The sequence below is a fragment of the Coregonus clupeaformis genome, chromosome 9, assembly GCF_020615455.1.
Source record: "Coregonus clupeaformis isolate EN_2021a chromosome 9, ASM2061545v1, whole genome shotgun sequence".
Taxonomy (NCBI): domain Eukaryota; kingdom Metazoa; phylum Chordata; class Actinopteri; order Salmoniformes; family Salmonidae; genus Coregonus; species Coregonus clupeaformis.
Genome location: NC_059200.1, coordinates 7,190,379 through 7,209,273, shown reverse-complemented (window position 1 = coordinate 7,209,273; position 18,895 = coordinate 7,190,379). Strand labels below are relative to the sequence as shown.

Sequence of the window (18,895 nt, the reverse complement as noted above, 5' to 3'; positions counted from 1 at the left end):
GGCCTAGCCAGTCTCCAGACCTGAACCCAATAGAAAATCTTTGGAGGGAGCTGAAAGTCCGTATTGCCCAGCGACAGCCCCGAAACCTGAAGGATCTGGAGAAGGTCTGTATGGAGGAGTGGGCCAAAATCCCTGCTGCAGTGTGTGCAAACCTGGTCAAGACCTACAGGAAACGTATGATCTCTGTAATTGCAAACAAAGGTTTCTGTACCAAATATTAAGTTCTGCTTTTCTGATGTATCAAATACTTATTTCATGCAATAAAATGCAAATGAATTACTTAAAAATCATACAATGTGATTTTCTGGATTTTTGTTTTAGATTCCGTCTCTCACAGTTGAAGTGTACCTATGATAAAAATTACAGACCTCTACATGCTTTGTAAGTAGGAAAACCTGCAAAATCGGCAGTGTATCAAATACTTGTTCTCCCCACTGTATATATAACCGTTCAAAAGTTTGGGGTCACTTAGAAATGTCCTTCTTTTCGATAGAAAAGCATTTTTTTTGTCCATTAAAATAACATCAAACTGATCAGAAATACAGTGTAGACATTGTTAATGTTGTAAATGGCTTTTGTAGCTGGAAACGGCTGATTTTTTATGGAATATCTACATAGGCGTACAGAGGCACATTATTAGCAACCATCAGTCCTGTTCCAATGGCAAATTGTGTTTGCTAATCCAAGTTTATCATTTTAAAAGGCTAATTGATCATTAGAAAACCATTTTGCAATTATGTTAGCACAGCTGAAAACTGTTGTGCTGATTAAAGAAGCAATAAAACCGGCCTTCTTGAGACTAGTTGAGTATCTGGAGCATCAGCAGTTGTGGGTTCGATTACAGAGAAATGACGTTGAGACTGGTGTTTTGCGGGTACTATTTAATTAAGCTGCCAGTTGACCTGTGAGGCGTCCATTTCTCAAACTAGACACACTAATGTATTTGTCCTCTTGCTCAGTTGTGTACCGGGGCCTCCCACTCCTCTTTCTATTCTGGTTAGAGCAAGTTTGCACTGTTCTGTGAAGGGAGTAGTACACAGCATTGTACGAGATTTTCAGTTTCTTGGCAATTTCTCGCATGGAATAGCCTTCATTTCTCAGAACAAGAATAGACTGATGAGTTTCAGAAGAAAGTTATTTGTTTCTGGCCATTTTGAGCCTGTAATCGAACCCACAATTGCTGATGCTCCAGATACTCAACTAGTCTCAAGAAGGCCAGTTGTATTGCTTCTTTAAATCAGCACAACAGTTTTCAGCTGTGCTAACATAATTGCAAAAGGGTTTTCTAATCATCAATTAGTCTTTTAAAATGATAAACTTGGATTAGCAAACTGATAGAATAATTATTTATGACTAATTATTACACCCTGAAACTGTGTGAAATGTGTTAGAATGTGTGAGTGTAGGACCAGTAAAGATTATGACATTGTGCTACTATTTAGCAATGTGAGTAGGAGTTAGACCGGACGGCGAAGAAGGAGAACTGTTAAACATGGTGCAGAATATTGTGAGAACGGCGATAACTGAGGAATGCAGGGAGTAGACTATGATAAGAAAATGTGTGTGTGTGTGTGTGTGTGTGTGTGTGTATGTATGTATGTATGTGTGTATGTGTGTATGTGTATGTGTGTGTGTGTGTGTGTGTGTGTGTGTGTGTGTGTGTGTGTGTGTGTGAACTGATGGTCAGGAGAGCAGTTTTAAAGTGGAAAACTACAGCCCGCCTACAGAGGGGTGGGATTTTCGTATGATGTGTGCGTATAACAATATTGTACGACCATTTTGTGGCAGAATTCTCAATGAATAAAGGCCTGACTATGCAGACCGGGACTCTGTCCGTTTCTTGATCCAAAAGCATTACAACCTTTTGGGAGACGCACAGAGACACAGAAATAGTTAGTTAAATAATTCTCATAACACAAACACAACGTGCCATTGCAACACAGGACTGATGGTTGCTGATAATGGGCCTCTGTACGCCTATGTAGATATTCCATAAAAAATCTGCCGTTTCCAGCTACAATAGCCATTTACAACATTAACAATGTCTACACTGCATTTCTGATCAATTTGATGTTATTTTAATGGACAAAATAATTGCTTTTCTTTCAAAAACAAGGACATTTCTAAGTGACCCCAAACTTTTGTACAGTAATGTGTGTGTATATACACTGCTCAAAAAAATTAAGGGAACACTAAAATAACACATCCTAGATCTGAATGAATGAAATAATCTTATTAAATACTTTTTTTCTTTACATAGTTGAATGTGCTGACAACAAAATCACACAAAAATTATCAATGGAAATCAAATTTATCAACCCATGGAGGTCTGGATTTGGAGTCACAATCAAAATTGGAAGTGGAAAACCACACTACAGGCTGATCCAACTTTGATGTAATGTCCTTAAAACAAGTCAAAATGAGGCTCAGTAGTGTGTGTGGCCTCCACGTGCCTGTATGACCTCCCTACAACGCCTGGGCATGCTCCTGATGAGGTGGCGGATGGTCTCCTGAGGGATCTCCTCCCAGACCTGGACTAAAGCATCCGCCAACTCCTGGACAGTCTGTGGTGCAATGTGGCGTTGGTGGATGGAGCGAGACATGATGTCCCAGATGTGCTCAATTGGATTCAGGTCTGGGGAACGGGCGGGCCAGTCCATAGCATCAATGCCTTCCTCTTGCAGGAACTGCTGACACACTCCAGCCACATGAGGTCTAGCATTGTCTTGCATTAGGAGGAACCCAGGGCCAACCGCACCAGCATATGGTCTCACAAGGGGTCTGAGGATCACATCTCGGTACCTAATGGCAGTCAGGCTACCTCTGGCGAGCAAATGGAGGGCTGTGCGGCCCCCCAAAGAAATGCCACCCCACACCATGACTGACCCACCGCCAAACCGGTCATGCTGGAGGATGTTGCAGAAAGCAGAACGTTCTCCACGGCGTCTCCAGACTCTGTCACGTCTGTCACGTGCTCAGTGTGAACCTGCTTTCATCTGTGAAGAGCACAGGGCGCCAGTGGCGAATTTGCCAATCTTGGTGTTCTCTGGCAAATGCCAAACGTCCTGCACGGTGTTGGGCTGTAAGCACAACCCCCACCTGTGGACGTCGGGCCCTCATACCACCCTCATGGAGTCTGTTTCTGACCGTTTGAGCAGACACATGCACATTTGTGGCCTGCTGGAGGTCATTTTGCAGGGCTCTGGCAGTGCTCCTCCTGCTCCTCCTTGCACAAAGGCGGAGGTAGCAGTCCTGCTGCTGGGTTGTTGCCCTCCTACGGCCTCCTCCACATCTCCTGATGTACTGGCCTGTCTCCTGGTAGCGCCTCCATGCTCTGGACACTACGCTGACAGACACAGCAAACCTTCTTGCCACAGCTCGCATTGATGTGCCATCCTGGATGAGCTGCACTCCCTGAGCCACTTGTGTGGGTTGTAGACTCCGTCTCATGCTACCACTAGAGTGAAAGCACCGCCAGCATTCAAAAGTGACCAAAACATCAGCCAGGAAGCATAGGAACTGAGAAGTGGTCTGTGGTCACCACATGCAAAACCAGTCCTTTATTGGGGATGTCTTGCTAATTGCCTATAATTTCCACCTGTTGTCTATTCCATTTGCACAACAGCATGTGAAATTTATTGTCAATCAGTGTTGCTTCCTAAGTGGACAGTTTGATTTCACAGAAGTGTGATTGACTTGGAGTTACATTGTGTTGTTTAAGTGTTCCCTTAATTTTTTTGAGCAGTATATATATATATATATATATATATATATATATATATATATATATATATATATACACAGTACAAGTCAAACGTTTGGACACAACTACTCATTCAAGGGTTTTTCTTTATTTTTACTATTTTCTACATTGTAGAATAATAGTGAAGACATCAAAACTATGAAATAACACATACTGAAACATGTAGTAACCAAAAAAGTGTTAAACAAATCAAAACATCTGCATTGCTTGCTGTTGTAAATGGGCTTTATAAATACATTTTGATTGATTGAAAATATATTTTATATTTGAGATTCTTCAAATAGCCACCCTTTGCTTTGATGACAGCTTTGCACACTCTTGGCATTCTCTCAAACAGCTTCACCTGGAATGCTTTTCCAACAGTCTTGAAGGAGTTTCCACATATGCTGAGCACTTGTTGGCTACTTTTCCTTCACTCTGCCGTCCGACTCATCCCAAACCATCTCAATTGGGATGAGGTCGGGGGATTGTGGAGGCCAGGTCATCTGATGCAGCACTCCATCACTCTGCTTCTTGGTAAAATAACCCTTACACAGCCTGGAGGTGTGTTGGGTCATTGTCCTGTTGAAAAACAAATGATAGTCCCACTAAGCCCAAACCAGATGGGATGGCGTATCGCTGCAGAATGCTGTGGTAGCCATGCCGGTTAAGTGTGCCTTGAATTCTAAATAAATCACAGACAGTGTCACCAGCAAAGCACCCCCACACCATAACACCTCCTCCTCCATGCTTTACGGTGGGAACTACACATCCGTTCACCCACACCACGTCTCACAAAGACACAGCGGTTGGAACCAAAAATCTCAAATTTGGACTCCAGACCAAAGGACGAATTTCCACCGGTCTAATGCACATTGCTCGTGTTTCTTGGCCCAAGCAGGTCTCTTCTTATTATTGGTGTCCTTTAGTTGTGGTTTCCTTGCAGCAATTCCACCATGAAGGCCTGATTCACACAGTCCCCTCTGAACAGTTGATGTTGAGATGTGTCTGTTACTTGAACTCTGTGAAGCATTTATTTGGGCTGCAATTTCTGAGGCTGATGACTAATGAACTTATCCTCAGAAGCAGAGGTAACTCTGGGTCTTCCATTCCTGTGGCGGTCCTCATGAGAGCCAGTTTCATCATAGCTCGATGGTTTTTGCGACTGCACTTGAAGAAACTTTCAAAGTTCTTGAAATGTTCCGTATTGACTGAACTGCATGTCTTAAAGTAATGATGGACTGTCGTTTCTCTTTGCTTATTTGAGCTGTTCTTGCCATAATGTGGACTTCGTCTTTTACCAAATAGGGCTATCTTCTGTATAACCCCCCTACCTTGTCACAACGCAACTGATTGGCGCAAACGCATTAAGGAAAGAAATTCCACAAATTAACTTTTAAGAAGGCACACCTGTTAATTGAAATGCATTCTGGGTGACTGGTTGAGAGAATGCCAAGAGTGTGCAAAGCTGTCAAGGCAAAGGGTGGCTATTTGAAGAATCTCAAATATAAAATATATTTTGATTTGTTTAACCCTTTTTTGGTTACTACATGATTCCATGTGTGTTATTTCATAGTTTATGTCTTCACACTATTATTCTACAATGTAAAAAATAGAAAAAATAAAGAAAAACCCTTGAATTAGTAGGCGTGTCCAAACTTTTGACTGGTAGTGTATATTCTAAAATAGTAACAATAAAATAACAATAACAAGGCTATATACAAGGAGTACCGGTACCGACACAGTGTACTGGGGTACGAGGTAGTTGGGGTGATTGATTGAGGTAATATCTACATGTAGGTTTGGTTAGGTGATTGATCGATTTAAGTACTATGTACATGTAGGTAGCGTGTGAAAAGCAGAAAGTCCGGGTAGCCGTTTAATTAACTGTTCAGCAGTCTTATGGCTTTGGGGTAGAAGCTGTTCAGGAGCCTTTTGGTCCAAGACTTGGCACTCCGGTACCGCTTGCCGTGCGGTAGCAGAGAGAACAGACTGACTTGGGTGGCCGGTCTCTGACGATTTTTAGGGCCTTCCTCTGACACCGCCTGGTATAGAGGTCCTGGATGGCAGGGAGCTCGGCCCCAGTGATTTACTGGTCCGTACGCACTACGTTCTGTAACCCCTTGCGGTCGGATGCCGAGCAGTTGCCATAGCAAGCAGTGATGCAGCCAGGCCCATTACAAATCTATTCAGCCTCCTGAGGGGAAAGAGGCATTGTCGTGCCTCTTCACAACTGTGTTGGTGTGATTGGACCATAATAGGTCCTTAGTGATGTGGACACCGAGGAACATGAAGCTCTCGACCGTCTCCACTACAGCCCCGTCGATGTGAATAGGGGCGTGCTCGGCCCTCCGTCTGTGTGTCTCCGTCCCATAGATGCCATTATTTGTTGACTTATTTCTATATAACCTGGGGCATAGCAATAAGCTCCAGCATTTAATGCAGTGTGTGCATCCTACCTGGGGTTGGTCCTGAGTCCCAGAGAGGCTCATGGAGTCCAGGAAAGCAGAGAAACTGGTCTGGTACACATTCTTCACCTGGAACACAAGTACAACAGACAACCAATGAGATGACAGACACAGAAAACCCAAACAAACAGAATTCCCAGCCATGTAAATTAACAGTCTGAACCTCACCTATTCTGTGTGACAAATTACGTCTCAACCTTATAAGTGGATGGATTGGGTGTTTGTCTTAAAAGCGGTAGTGGATTTTCACGTGGATGACTATGACTGGGATCTAAAGCTACAACAAGCTGACTAGGTATGAAAACGCAGTGTGAACCTCTTCCACACTGCAGTTGTTCTCCTTGCAGACGGTCTCCAGGAGCTGCACGTCCACCTCTGGAGGGCTTTGATATGGCTTGGCTTTGGTCGGATTGCGACGGGAGGTTTGTGTTGGGGTGCTCTCGGCTGTGCTGATGGCTGATTCTTAGGGGAAGAGGTTAAAAGGTTAGATTTTATAACCATTAATTTACAGAACTCATCAGGCCTGTGGTAATATAACACACTGAGCGTATGTGTTATATTGAAAAGGTAACTCACTTTTGTAGTTGAGTAATGAGAGTGATAATGTTTGAGGCAGTATTCATAAGGGCAGTTGGCCAATGAAAATGTAAGAGAATGTCTATGTGAGGCTTGCAGTAGTAGAGGGAAGTCCGAGACCGACGGTCAAAAAGTCTGTCTTACTGTAAAGTGGCTGCAGCAGGCTGGGAGGGCAGTGCCTGATGAAGAACTCCAGAACACACACCATCAGATGGAAGGATATGACCAGGTCATTCTCCATCTGCAGAACCCTTCCTGCAGACAGCACAGACAACGCACATCAGCAGCAGTATCATAACACTGGCCTGTCTTAACAGCGTCATGGGAGAAACAGACCCATTAATCGAAACTTGCTGCTTATCTCACCAGAACTCTGACTAGACATGAAGAGGGGAAAGTATAACCAGGGGAAGATGGAAATAATCTCTGAGCCCTACATCTACAAATGTCTGTTGTTGTTCTTCGCCTTGCAAAAAAAACATCTGCAATGTTAGTGATCAACAACCACTGACCCACCTTTTGCCAAAAGGAACATTGTCCAGCAGCCCCTCAGGATTTCCTTACACCTGGAACAGAGAGAACATTATTCACATTACACCACATAATAGGAACAAACCCCCCATTATCAACATTGACCCTCATTTACTTTTTGATAAAAGGGACAGAGTGAAGACACTGTTTAAAGTACAGCAATCATCAGCATTGTGGCAGAGATTACCATTAATATTGGTGGTATTTCTTCACTTTTTATTCACTTACTTTGCTTCAGAGTCCACGGCATAGATTTTGCCGCATGTCCTGAAACAAGATAAGTGGTAATAAATATTGCACATGAAATACATAGTGGGCACATAATTACATTACTAAACAGCTCAAATCCAGGTTGTGTACTCTGACGTTTGCATTTTTGTGAATATCTACAGCTGGATATCAGCAACAGCAGAGAAAAGGGTTCAGTGAAACTACATTGCTAGAGGTAGAGCACTAGTAGTCCACACCCGGTTAGACATCAAACAGTCTGAAGATAAAAAAATAAAATAAAAAAATGCCATTAGGGAACACGAGGTTAAGATACTCTCACTCACTTCTCAAACCTCTGGTAGAGTGCCAGTGACACGTCATACTTCTTCTCCAGTCGCATCACTGCAGAGTTCACTCTGGTGCTGATTGTATCCAGGTTCACATCCATCTTCTTCAGCAGGCCCAAGAACTGCTTCACACAAGAGGATACACAAAACTGCTAGAACTGCATCTCAATCTAAACAAGAATTGGAAGGTGTTCACTTGGCTGATGACATGTTATCATTGTCTGTGCTGCCAAACACCTGCTATTAGGCTTGGGCGATATCCAGACTGTCATACGTTCATACCGACCTTGTGCCATCCTGGGATATTCAGTAATACCAGCACTGCTATTTTCAAACCCCACAGCCTCTGTAATCCAAAGGTCAGCAATGCTAACAAGTACATGTAACATCCCATAGCGAATGCTAGCTAAGTGCTAACGAGCGCACTGAACATTTTATACAGTCTGACAAACTATTTGCAGAACAGACATGACAGCTCATAAAGTTATACAAGTAATTTTTTAAAAAAGCTACTCACAGTTTGCTACACACACAAAATAAATATTAGACAACAAGGCTCTTGATCCAGGAGGGGATTCTCTGCTGTTACCAAGAGAAGCTTGATTTTGCAAGAAGCTAACCACTTAACTAGCTAGATAAATAGCTACTAAATTAGCAAACTAAATGCACAACTGCAGAGGATTTAGCACATTTTAGACATTTAACTTAATAGTTATAAGATATCTAGCTGGCAAACATTTAGCTGTGAATTCCATACTGTAACAACATCACCTGGCGTGTGCTGCACAACAGTGAGTGACTCACAAGGCTCCGGTCTCTTGTCGTTGTGTGCTTGTAAACCAACACCATGTGACTGGGGACTACCAGTAAACTTCATAATGAAAAATAATCTGACAGGTGAGAAGAATGTGATCTGCTTAATCTCCTAACGTATTGCACAAGTAGACTGCAGGTATTTATTTAAAAAGTAGCTACAAATATTCAAATGTATTAAAAAACTTCAAAGAAATAGTTTCAACAGTATTGAAAAATCATCCTGTGGCTATTTCCAAATACCCTGGTATACCGCCCAAGCCTACCTGCTATGTTTGTGTTCAGGCCTGTAAAGGAAGAAGCCACTGCACCAAAACCGCCATAAAAAAGCCAGACTATGGTTTGCAACTGCACATGGGGAAAAATATCATACTTTTTGGAGAAATGTCTTCTGGTCTGATGAAACAAAAATGGAACTGTTTGGCCATAATGACCATCGTTATGTTTGGAGGAAACATGCAAGCCGAAGAACACCATCCCAACTGTGAAGCACGGGGGTGGCAGCATCATGCTGTGTGGGTGCTTTGCTGCAGGAGGGACTGGTGCACTTCACAAAATAGATGGCATCATGAGGAACGAAAATTATGTGGATATATTGAAGCAACATCTCAAGACATCAGTCAGGAAGTTAAAGCTTGGTCGCAAATGGGTCTTCCAAATGGACAATGACCCCAAAGATACTTCCAAAGTTGTGGCAAAATGGCTTAAGGACAACAAAGTCAAGGTATTGGAGTGGCCATCACAAAGCCCTGACCTCAATCCTATAGAAAATTTGTGGGCAGAACTGAAAAAGTGTGTGCGAGCAAGGAGGCTTACAAACCTGACTCAGTTACACCAGCTCTGTCAGGAGGAATGGGCCAAAATTCACCCAACTTATTGTGGGAAGCTTGTGGAAGGCTACCCGAAACATTTGACCCAAGTTAAACAATTTAAAGGCAATGCTACCAAATACTAATCGAGTGTATGTAAACTTCTGACCCACTGGGAATGTGATGAAAGAAATAAAAGCTGAAAGAAATCACTCTCTACTATTATTCTGACATTTCACATTCTTAAAATAAAGTGGTGATCCTAACTGACCTAAGACAGGGAGTTTGTACTAGGATTAAATGTCAGGAATTGTGAAAAACTGAGTTTAAATGTATTTGGCTAAGGTGTATGTAAACTTCCGACTTCTACCGTATATACATTTCTCATAACAGAGGTACTCAGCATTTTCTCAACTAGGCAAATACTGAGCGATGTCACGTAAGTTTACAACAGGTATGTACTTTCAGTGAGTGAGCTATTCAAAAGAGTGTTGCCAGGGGAAACATCAACTGATCTGGGCACTGGAGCTGACAAAGGCCCCACTGGAACTCCTGAATCTAGTACTTACTTCAGATCCACTGCCTTCTGGACTTGAGTAAAGGTAAAACTTGTAACTTCCAAGTCTGTCACAGCTACAAACAGACAAGCACCCCAAAGCCTTTTTTTAGTGTCCTGTGTTGACAGAGAGAAAATAAAAATATAATATATTGTCAAGCTCTATGTGAATAGCCTTGAATACTGTTTTATTTCAGAGACAAATAGTTATTGTTCAGTTGTTTATTCACTTGTTATATTCTTTCCATCAGAGCAGACAGAAAGGGTATTAGTAGATAAAAAAAACTTTTTCTACTAATAACTTGGGGATATTAAGTGGATACGTACAGGAACTTTGTCCACTGAGGGCTGAACTGCCTTCCATATTGTCCAGGCACGATCACACACTGCATCTGTCACATGAAGACTCTGACACAGAGTCAAAGTCGGCATCCTTCGCTTTGTGCCTAACGGTTCAAAAAAATAAAGTTAGACACATTTAGATAAACCATACTTAGTTTGGACATGGTGCACTCGGAATAGTAACAGAATCACTGTTTTGACAGTCATGATTTGTGAGGGGAGCGATACGTACAGTTAGTTGTTGATGTGGCATTAGTGTGTTTTTTAGTCATTGTCTGTAAACCTTAGTTGCTACATGCATTTTGGACATAAATTAATGATAAATACCCATTGATTATTGAAGAATACAACTTATAAATGCCTCATGCGCTTAATTCAACTGTCACACCCCATCAAAACCCAAAATATAAACTTGTTTTACTCCAATGTTTAAACAATGTAAATGTAAAATGCCTTAAAAAGCTATACTTTTGATATCATTGATGGTCAGTCCTTGCATCCCATAGCTGTTTCTGAATTTGAGAGTGGTTACATTTATGCCGAAATTGTCGCAACCCCTATTACTAGTCTGTTCAACCTCTCTTTCATAACGTCTGAGATCCCCAGAGATTGGAAAGCTGCCGCGGTCATCCCCCTCTTCAAAGGGGGTGACACTCTAGATCCAAACTGCTACAGACCTATATCCATCCTGCCCTGCCTTTCGAAAGTATTTGAAAGCCAAGTTAACAAACAGATCACCGACCATTTCGAATACCACCGTACCTTCTCCACTATGCAATCCGGTTTCCGAGCTGGTCATGGGTGCACTTCAGCCACGCTCAAGGTCCTAAACGATATTATAACCGCGATTGATAATAGACAGTACTGTGCAGCCGTCTTCATCGACCTGGCCAAGGCTTTCGACTCTGTCAACCACCGCATTCTTATTGGCAGACTAAATAGCCTTGGTTTCTCAAATGACTGCCTCGCCTGGTTCACCAACTACTTCTCAGATAGAGTTCAGTGTGTCAAATCGGAGGGCCTGTTGTCTGGACATATGGCAGTCTCTATGGGGGTGCCACAGGGTTCAATTCTTGGGCCGACACTTTTCTCCGTGTATATCAATGATGTCGCTCTTGCTGCTGGTGACTCTCAGATCCACCTCTACGCAGACGACACCATTTTGTATACATCTGGCCCTTCATTGGACACTGTGTTAACAAACCTCCAAACGAGCTTCAATGCCATACAACACTCCTTCAGTAGCCTCCAACTACTCTTAAACACTAGTAAAACTAAATGCATGCTTTTCAATCGAACGCTGCTGGCACCCGCCCACCCGACTAGAATCACCACTCTCGACGGGTCTGACCTAGAGTATGTGGACAACTACAAATACCTAGGTGTCTGGTTAGACTGTAAACTCTCTTTCCAGACTCACATAAAGAATCTCCAATCCAAAGTTAAATCTAGAATCGGCTTCCTATTTCGCAACAAAGCCTCCTTCACTCATGCTGCCAAACATGCCCTCGTAAAACTGACTATCCTACCGATCCTTGACTTCGGCGATGTCATTTACAAAATAGCCTCCAACACTCTACTCAGCAAATTGGATGTAGTCTATCACAGTGCCATCCGTTTTGTCTCCAAAGCCCCATACACTACCCACCACTGTGACCTGTACGCTCTTGTTGGCTGGTCCTCACTACATGTTCGTCGTCAAACCCACTGGCTCCAGGCCATCTATAAATCACTGCTAGGCAAATCCCCGCCTTATCTTAGCTCATTGGTCACCATAGCAGTACCCACCCGTAGTCTGCGCTCCAGCAGGTATATCTCACTGGTCATTCCCAAAGCCAACACCTCCTTTGGCCGCCATTCCTTCCAGTTCTCTGCTGCCAATGACTGGAACGAATTGCAAAAATCTCTGAAGCTGGAGACTCTTATCTCCCTCACTAACTTTAAGCATCAGTTGTCAGAGCACCTTACCGATCACTGCACCTGTACACAGCCCATCTGAAATTAACCCACCCAACTACCTCATCCCTATATTGTTATTTATTTTGCCCTTCTGCACCCCAGTATCTCTATTTGCACATAATCTCTTGCACATCTAGCATTCCAGTGTTAATACTATTGTAATTATTTTGCACTATAGCCTATTTATTGCCTTACCTCCATAACTTGCTACATTTGCACACACTGTATATATATTTTCTGTTGTATTTTTGACTTTATGTTTTTTTACCCCATATGTAACTCTGTGTTGTTTTTATTGCACTGCTTTGCTTTATCTTGGCCAGGTCGCAGTTGTAAATGAGAACCTGTTCTCAACTGGCTTACCTGGTTAAATAAAGGTTAAAATAAATAAAAAATGCCTCTGCATTTCTCCAGGCCCAACCCTCAGCTTTGTACCAAAAACAGAGGCAGGGTAACTGCTTTGTTATTGTTTCAACTAAGGATTCTAGCTAGCTTTAACACCATCATTCTAATACTTTGTGGTAAGAATAGTAATACAGCCCCAAATCGACTGGAGTTATTTTAATGGGGGGCCTATGAAAGCCCTGTCCTATTAACTCATTTATTTGGCAAGACAACAGTATCCAAGATCCTTCGCGTACAGTACCTAACAAGACGAGGAGCATGCCACATATTCCCAAATATATTGCTATAACTCAGTGGCGGCTGGCCGATAGAGGGCGCTAGGGCGCCGCCCCCTTAAATAAAATTATTTTTTTTTAAAAATAAAAAAATAAAAATAATAATAATAATAATAAAAACATCAGTATGTCAATATTTGTGTGTTTGAAATATGGAATGCACACAGTAATATGTGTAAGATATGATAGAAAATCATATTCGCAACCTTTCCTCTGCCTGTCAAACGCCTCGTCAGCTCTGGGCGATACAGAAAGTGCCCCGAGGAGGCGGGTCTACGTAGCAGTTAAGCCAATTGCTAATTTAAGATATGAATGTATGACATAAAATGTAGCTAATCAGCGATTTTAATTCGAATCCAAGGAGGGCGATAATTTTATCGCCCCAAGGTCGCCCCTGATAAAATAAGGACCGGGCTCCAGTGGCGCCATTTTTACTAGACGACAATGGCGAACGCAAACGTTACTCCTCCAAGACCCAACCCTAACTCGGTGAAATCTCTCCTCCAAGATCCGTTTGAGAGGAGAACTTTGTCAGAGAAAGTTCGGGTGAAAGAGCTGGGCCCAGATCAACCTGACCTCTCAATCAGACAGCAGGCTAGCGAGAAAGGGAAGCAGTATATGCGCGGCTTCTCCCGTAGCTGGTACACCAGGAAGGCTTGGCTAGCTGGGTGCACTGATGCTAATGCTTTATTTTGCTTTCCGTGCTTGCTTTTTAAAACGACGGGGTCAGATTCAGCATGGACAGGTACCGGAGTGAGGGATATGAAGCACCTGTCAGAGAAGGTAAAGAAACATGAGAACACCAGGGCACACATGGACAACTCTGTAAAGCTAGCTGTATTAGGAAGGGGTGAACATTGCTACGCAGCTGGATGACGGCCACAGGATTGCGGTGAGGAAACACAATGAGGAGGTGGATAAAAACAGGCACATTCTATCCAAAATTATCGATTGTGTGAAGTTCTGTGGGGCTTTTGAGTTGGCCTTGCGTGGGCACGAGGAGACTCCCAGAGCCTCTACAACACGGTGGAACTTCCACAGTCGCGCTGTAAACACTGTGTACGAGTACAGGGATGACCTCCTAACGTGTTTCCAGACCATCAGAGACTCTGGGAACTTTGATGCCCCGACTGTCAGAGAGGCGGGGGGCTTTGTGAGGATGCTCGAAGACGAGGCTTTCTGTTTTTTCCTGGCACTGTTCCACAAGATCATGCCAAATGTGGACATGCTTTTCAGCCAGCTGCAGAAGAGGAACATCGACCCTGTCTTCATTAAAGCACTTGTCCAGAGGTTCACAGAAAGCATGCTAACAATCAGGTAAATAACTATATTTACTATTGGCTGATAAAGATGCTGTTAGAAAGATGAATAGTTCACTTACAACAGTTTAAAAGCCTAAATGTGTCTGGTCATCAAAGTGAGTGATTATCATAGAGCCGTCACAATTATATTTGTTTTAGTATTTTAAAAGGAAAGAGAAGACATTTACATTACATTTTAGTCATTTAGCAGACGCTCTTATCCAGAGCGACTTACAGTTAAGAGTGCATACATTTTTTCATACTGGCCCCCGTGGGAAACGAACCCACAACCCTGGCGTTGCAAGCGCCATGCTCTACCAACTGAGCTACACGGGACCACATTAGTTTTGGCAAGATCTGAAAAAAGAAGTTGGTGGAGTGCAACCCTCAAACATTGAAGAATTACAGCAGTTTGCTGCTGAAGAATGGGCCAAATTGCCAGCAGAAAAGGTGCAGCAAGCTCATTGATGTCTACAATAAGCATATGTTGGCAGCTATCTTGGCCAAAAGCTGTGCAACCAAGTACTAGCTCCAGGGTGCCAATAATTTAGTCCATGACATTTGTCTATATTTTCTAAATTACAATTGTAAACTTAAGTTTACAGAAATATAATTAAAGGTGTGGAGACCCATTTTTTCCTCTCAAATTTCAACTGATTTTAGAAGAAATAGGGAATTATTTAAGAAAAGCCCAAGGGTGCCAATATATTTGGACACAACTGTATGCCTTCAGTCTAATTGGAATGTATGGCAGTAGAGTTGTTTGTATTTCTCCCTAACCAAAATGGCTGCCATTAGGATACCATTCAGGATTTTTTTCACCTGTGTTACCACGACAATCACGCCAAATGAGCATTGCATTTGTGTGCTCCTTCAGTGTGAATGCGCAAATTTGATATGGGTCACATGTAAAACTGATACATAATTGATACAGATTTACGGTATGTTGCCTATATATTACTATATACCGGTATTGATGCACAGACCAGTTTGGGTTTTTACTTTACCTTCTATAACGGTATTTCAATGTTTGGTTTGTTAAATGTGGTAATGCCACTCCGCCATGTGTAACGTCCGTTTTTCTAGTTTACTCCGCAATTTGGGTCGTCTCTCTCCCTCTCTCACCAAGTACCACCCCGTCACTCAAGGAGCGCAGTTGTTGTTACTCGACCACGAGAACAAGTGTTTGTCCAAAAAGACACAATCAGACGTTGATAATAATGCAGGAAAGTACTACACAGTTTGTAATAATTATTCAGGTGTCCACCAGGTCAATTTCTAGAAGAGGCCTAGTTGTTATTGAAGATTAACTTTATTGCTAAGTGCACAGCAGAACAAAATTATGTTGCATCCCTCTCACAAATGTAATAGAAAAAGGCTTTAAAACGTAATAACATCAGTTAATTATGTACATCACAGGTTAAAAGCAGTTACTAGACATAGTTTGTGTGTATATACACACTATCTGTCTGTCTGTCTGTCTGTCTGTCTGTCTGTCTGTCTGTCTATATATATATATATATATATATATATATATATATATATAAGTCACTGGTTGTGTGTTGAGGGGGAATTACAGTGAGCTAAGAAGTCTGATTGCAAGTTATCAAATTAAACTTTATTTTTTGGACCCAGGGCCTCAATTCCCTCTTTGTGTGGGGACAGCGCATCTGACGAGCAGCAACAGCCCATCAAGCGACGGAGGATGCTGGGACCAGGAGAACAACAGAGGTTGGCTATAGAGGTAAGTTGTGATGTAATTGTCAGTGTTTCCCCATAGAACTTTTTTCAGGCCTGGTAGTATGTAGCCAAAACCCTGAACAATCAGCACCTTGGTAATCATATACTTGAGTTGGACATAGGCATGTGTCAGTCAGGATCACTTGCATCAAAATAGCTTAATTGCAAATTAAAGCTGATGATGTATCTTTTACAGGTATGTGATACCATCCTGAGTCATGCCAAAGAAAGGTTCTCCTTCACCCAGCACCTCATCAGCGCAACACTATTGCACGGAGAGTTGTTCCCACAACACAGTGTGAAGTTCCCGATACAGCGCTTGAAACAACCGTGGAGGCGTACCCCATGTTGAACAAGGCCAAGCTCAAAACCGAACTGTCCCTCATCTATGAGAACAGTGAGTTCAAGGCTTGTAGTGGTGCAGTGCCCCTGTACCAGTTCTTCATGGAGAACAACCTTCAGAGCACTTTCACAGAGACTGCCAGCCTCCTCAAGATCCTCATCACCACACCCATGACAACTGCTGAGTCAGAAAGGTGCTTCTCTACACTGAAAAGGATCAAGACCTTCCTGAGAAACAGCATGACACAGGATCGCCTGAACGCTCTGGCCATGCTCTCCATGGAGAAGAAACTTGTCAGGGACATTCCTGACTTTAATCAAAGGGTCATTGAGAGGTTTGCCACTCAGAAGGACAGACGGGCAAAATTCCTGTACAAATAAGATGACAGACACACACACACAGAGCAGCTCTGGCCGCATGTTTCTTTGTATATAGTTGACCTTAGCATAAAAAATCCAGTTATATATGGTACTCTAGAAAGTCTTAATAGTGTCTTTGCTAATATTACTGTATATATGTTGTTTTGTATCAATTAATTGTTGCAGTTCTGGAGCACATTAACAATTAGTCACATTTAGTATGATCATAAAATACTGTATGCTATTCTTCCAGTCAAAGGTTTGAGTTCATCCACTTGATATCCATTTCTATATTATACATCCTTTTATACAGTGTAGGATTTCCTATAAACTTTATAATAATTTCATGTTATTGTCCACTTTCCACTCTGTTCTGACAGCATGCCTGTTGCGTTGCCTGTTTACTACCAATGGTAAAAAGTTCACTTTAAATGCAAATGAAAGGCTTGGGTTTGTGTAATATGTTTTTGTGTAAGAATGCCTCAACTTTTTAATATTGGCATTAAATAATTACCGTACTGAATGTTTCACTGAGCACTGCTGTCCTGCAGTTTGTGTTAAAATATATCGCGATGGTTACAGGAAAAAAAAGTATGGCACAGCCCCACCGAGAATATTTTTCACCAGCCGCCACTGCTATAACTACTATGATGGATAACTAGCATGTTTTCCCAGCTGTTCGACTCGACTTGTTTTCGTAGGCGATGTTGTTGGTAGCTAGCTAGTAAACAATAGCCAAACGATAATTTTACGTAAAGAAAATAACGTTATATTTTACCCAGTAACATAACAGGGTAGCTAGTGTTTTACTAAATTAATTTGACTCATTATCTTGTTAAATACGACGGATAGCTGGGCAGCTTACTTTTCTATCGATAAATCAGGATTTTGCACCTTGTCCGGGGACTCCCTGGGGGAGGCTTTTTTATGCTGGGCTTAATTTCCTTGTACTGTGCTGCTCCAGAGTTGCGTTTTCTGGGAGGCATCTTGGTGGGTTATCAGATTATTAAAACTAAATACAAATCAGTAACTGAATCGGTTTTATATCTCAATCCGGTCGCGTCCAAACCCCGGTTTTCACTTGTACGCTGACTCCCGGCAGAAAGAAACCGCGGGAAAAGGTCACAGACTCAACATCCGCCCATCCACCAGACGTCATTTCACACCCCAAAAGAATAATAATAATATAGAGAGTTGATTTACGACGCTTCCTGGCGGCCATGTTGGAAGACCACAGCATCAATTCTTTCGACAACAACAGCTGTGTGGCTACCCCAAGCTGCATGAAAACAGTACCTAAAACGAGTTGATTCATCACCACAGTCAATTTCTGTGCAGTATTTGGCTGCTCTAACAAGGCAGGTAAAACAACAGGAATATATATATTTTTTTTACAGATTACCCGCAAATTAAGAAATCAGAAAATAAAATAAACTTTTTTGAAAATCAAGACCTGAACCCAGACAGCTGCAAACCCTAAATAATCTCCCTGCCAATACGACATTCGTCTTTGGCGCTTTCTGTGTGTAGGCCTTCTGTACCTCAACTAGAGCAATTTATACAGGGTGCCAGGGGCGTGCTTAAATTGGGGTGAAATAAATCTTTTAAAACTACACAAAAAAACGTTACAGTATTTAAGAGACCCCAAACAGATCTGTACATTTGCATTTTAGTCATTTAGCAGAGGCTCTTATCCAAAGCAACTTACAGGAGCAATTAGGGTTGCCTTGCTCAAGGGCACATCGACAGATTTTCCACCTAGTTGGCTCAGGAATTTGAACCTACAACCTTTCAGTTACTGGCCCAACGCACTTAACCGCTAGGCTCAGTTGCAACCCGTCATTCAGGGCAGTTTTGAGGCCCACATTTTTAGCAAAAATGGCATTAATACATGTCACATATCAGTTTGCAAAAAAAATTTAAGTGTATGTTGTGTAGTAAGCTGTTAGTAGCCCATGTGCCTCACCCTAATAATTTGGTATATTTTCCTCTCTTAAGTGCACCTACTGTTCTGACTTGGTGGTGCACATGTAGCCTATAACCTGTTTTAGAGAAATGTAATCATCGAATAGTGTAAGAGCTTTCATTATCTGCTTATATGCCCCTTTATTTATCCTAC

At 42.2% G+C, this 18,895-nt stretch overlaps 1 long non-coding RNA gene and 1 pseudogene across 1 annotated transcript; both read right to left on the bottom strand.

Annotated features, from left to right (window-relative positions):
• Window positions 1–8,154, bottom strand: part of LOC121574173 — a 50,760-nt pseudogene extending 42,606 nt beyond the window's left edge.
• A 1,927-nt stretch (window positions 8,155–10,081) lies between these two features.
• On the bottom strand, window positions 10,082–17,876 carry LOC121573646. The gene is made up of 3 exons (XR_006002075.1): window positions 17,642–17,876; window positions 10,380–10,498; window positions 10,082–10,169 (listed from the first exon to the last, which is right to left on the bottom strand). It is a non-coding gene; the product is annotated as an uncharacterized LOC121573646 (long non-coding RNA).
• Between the last annotated feature and the right edge of the window lie 1,019 nt (window positions 17,877–18,895).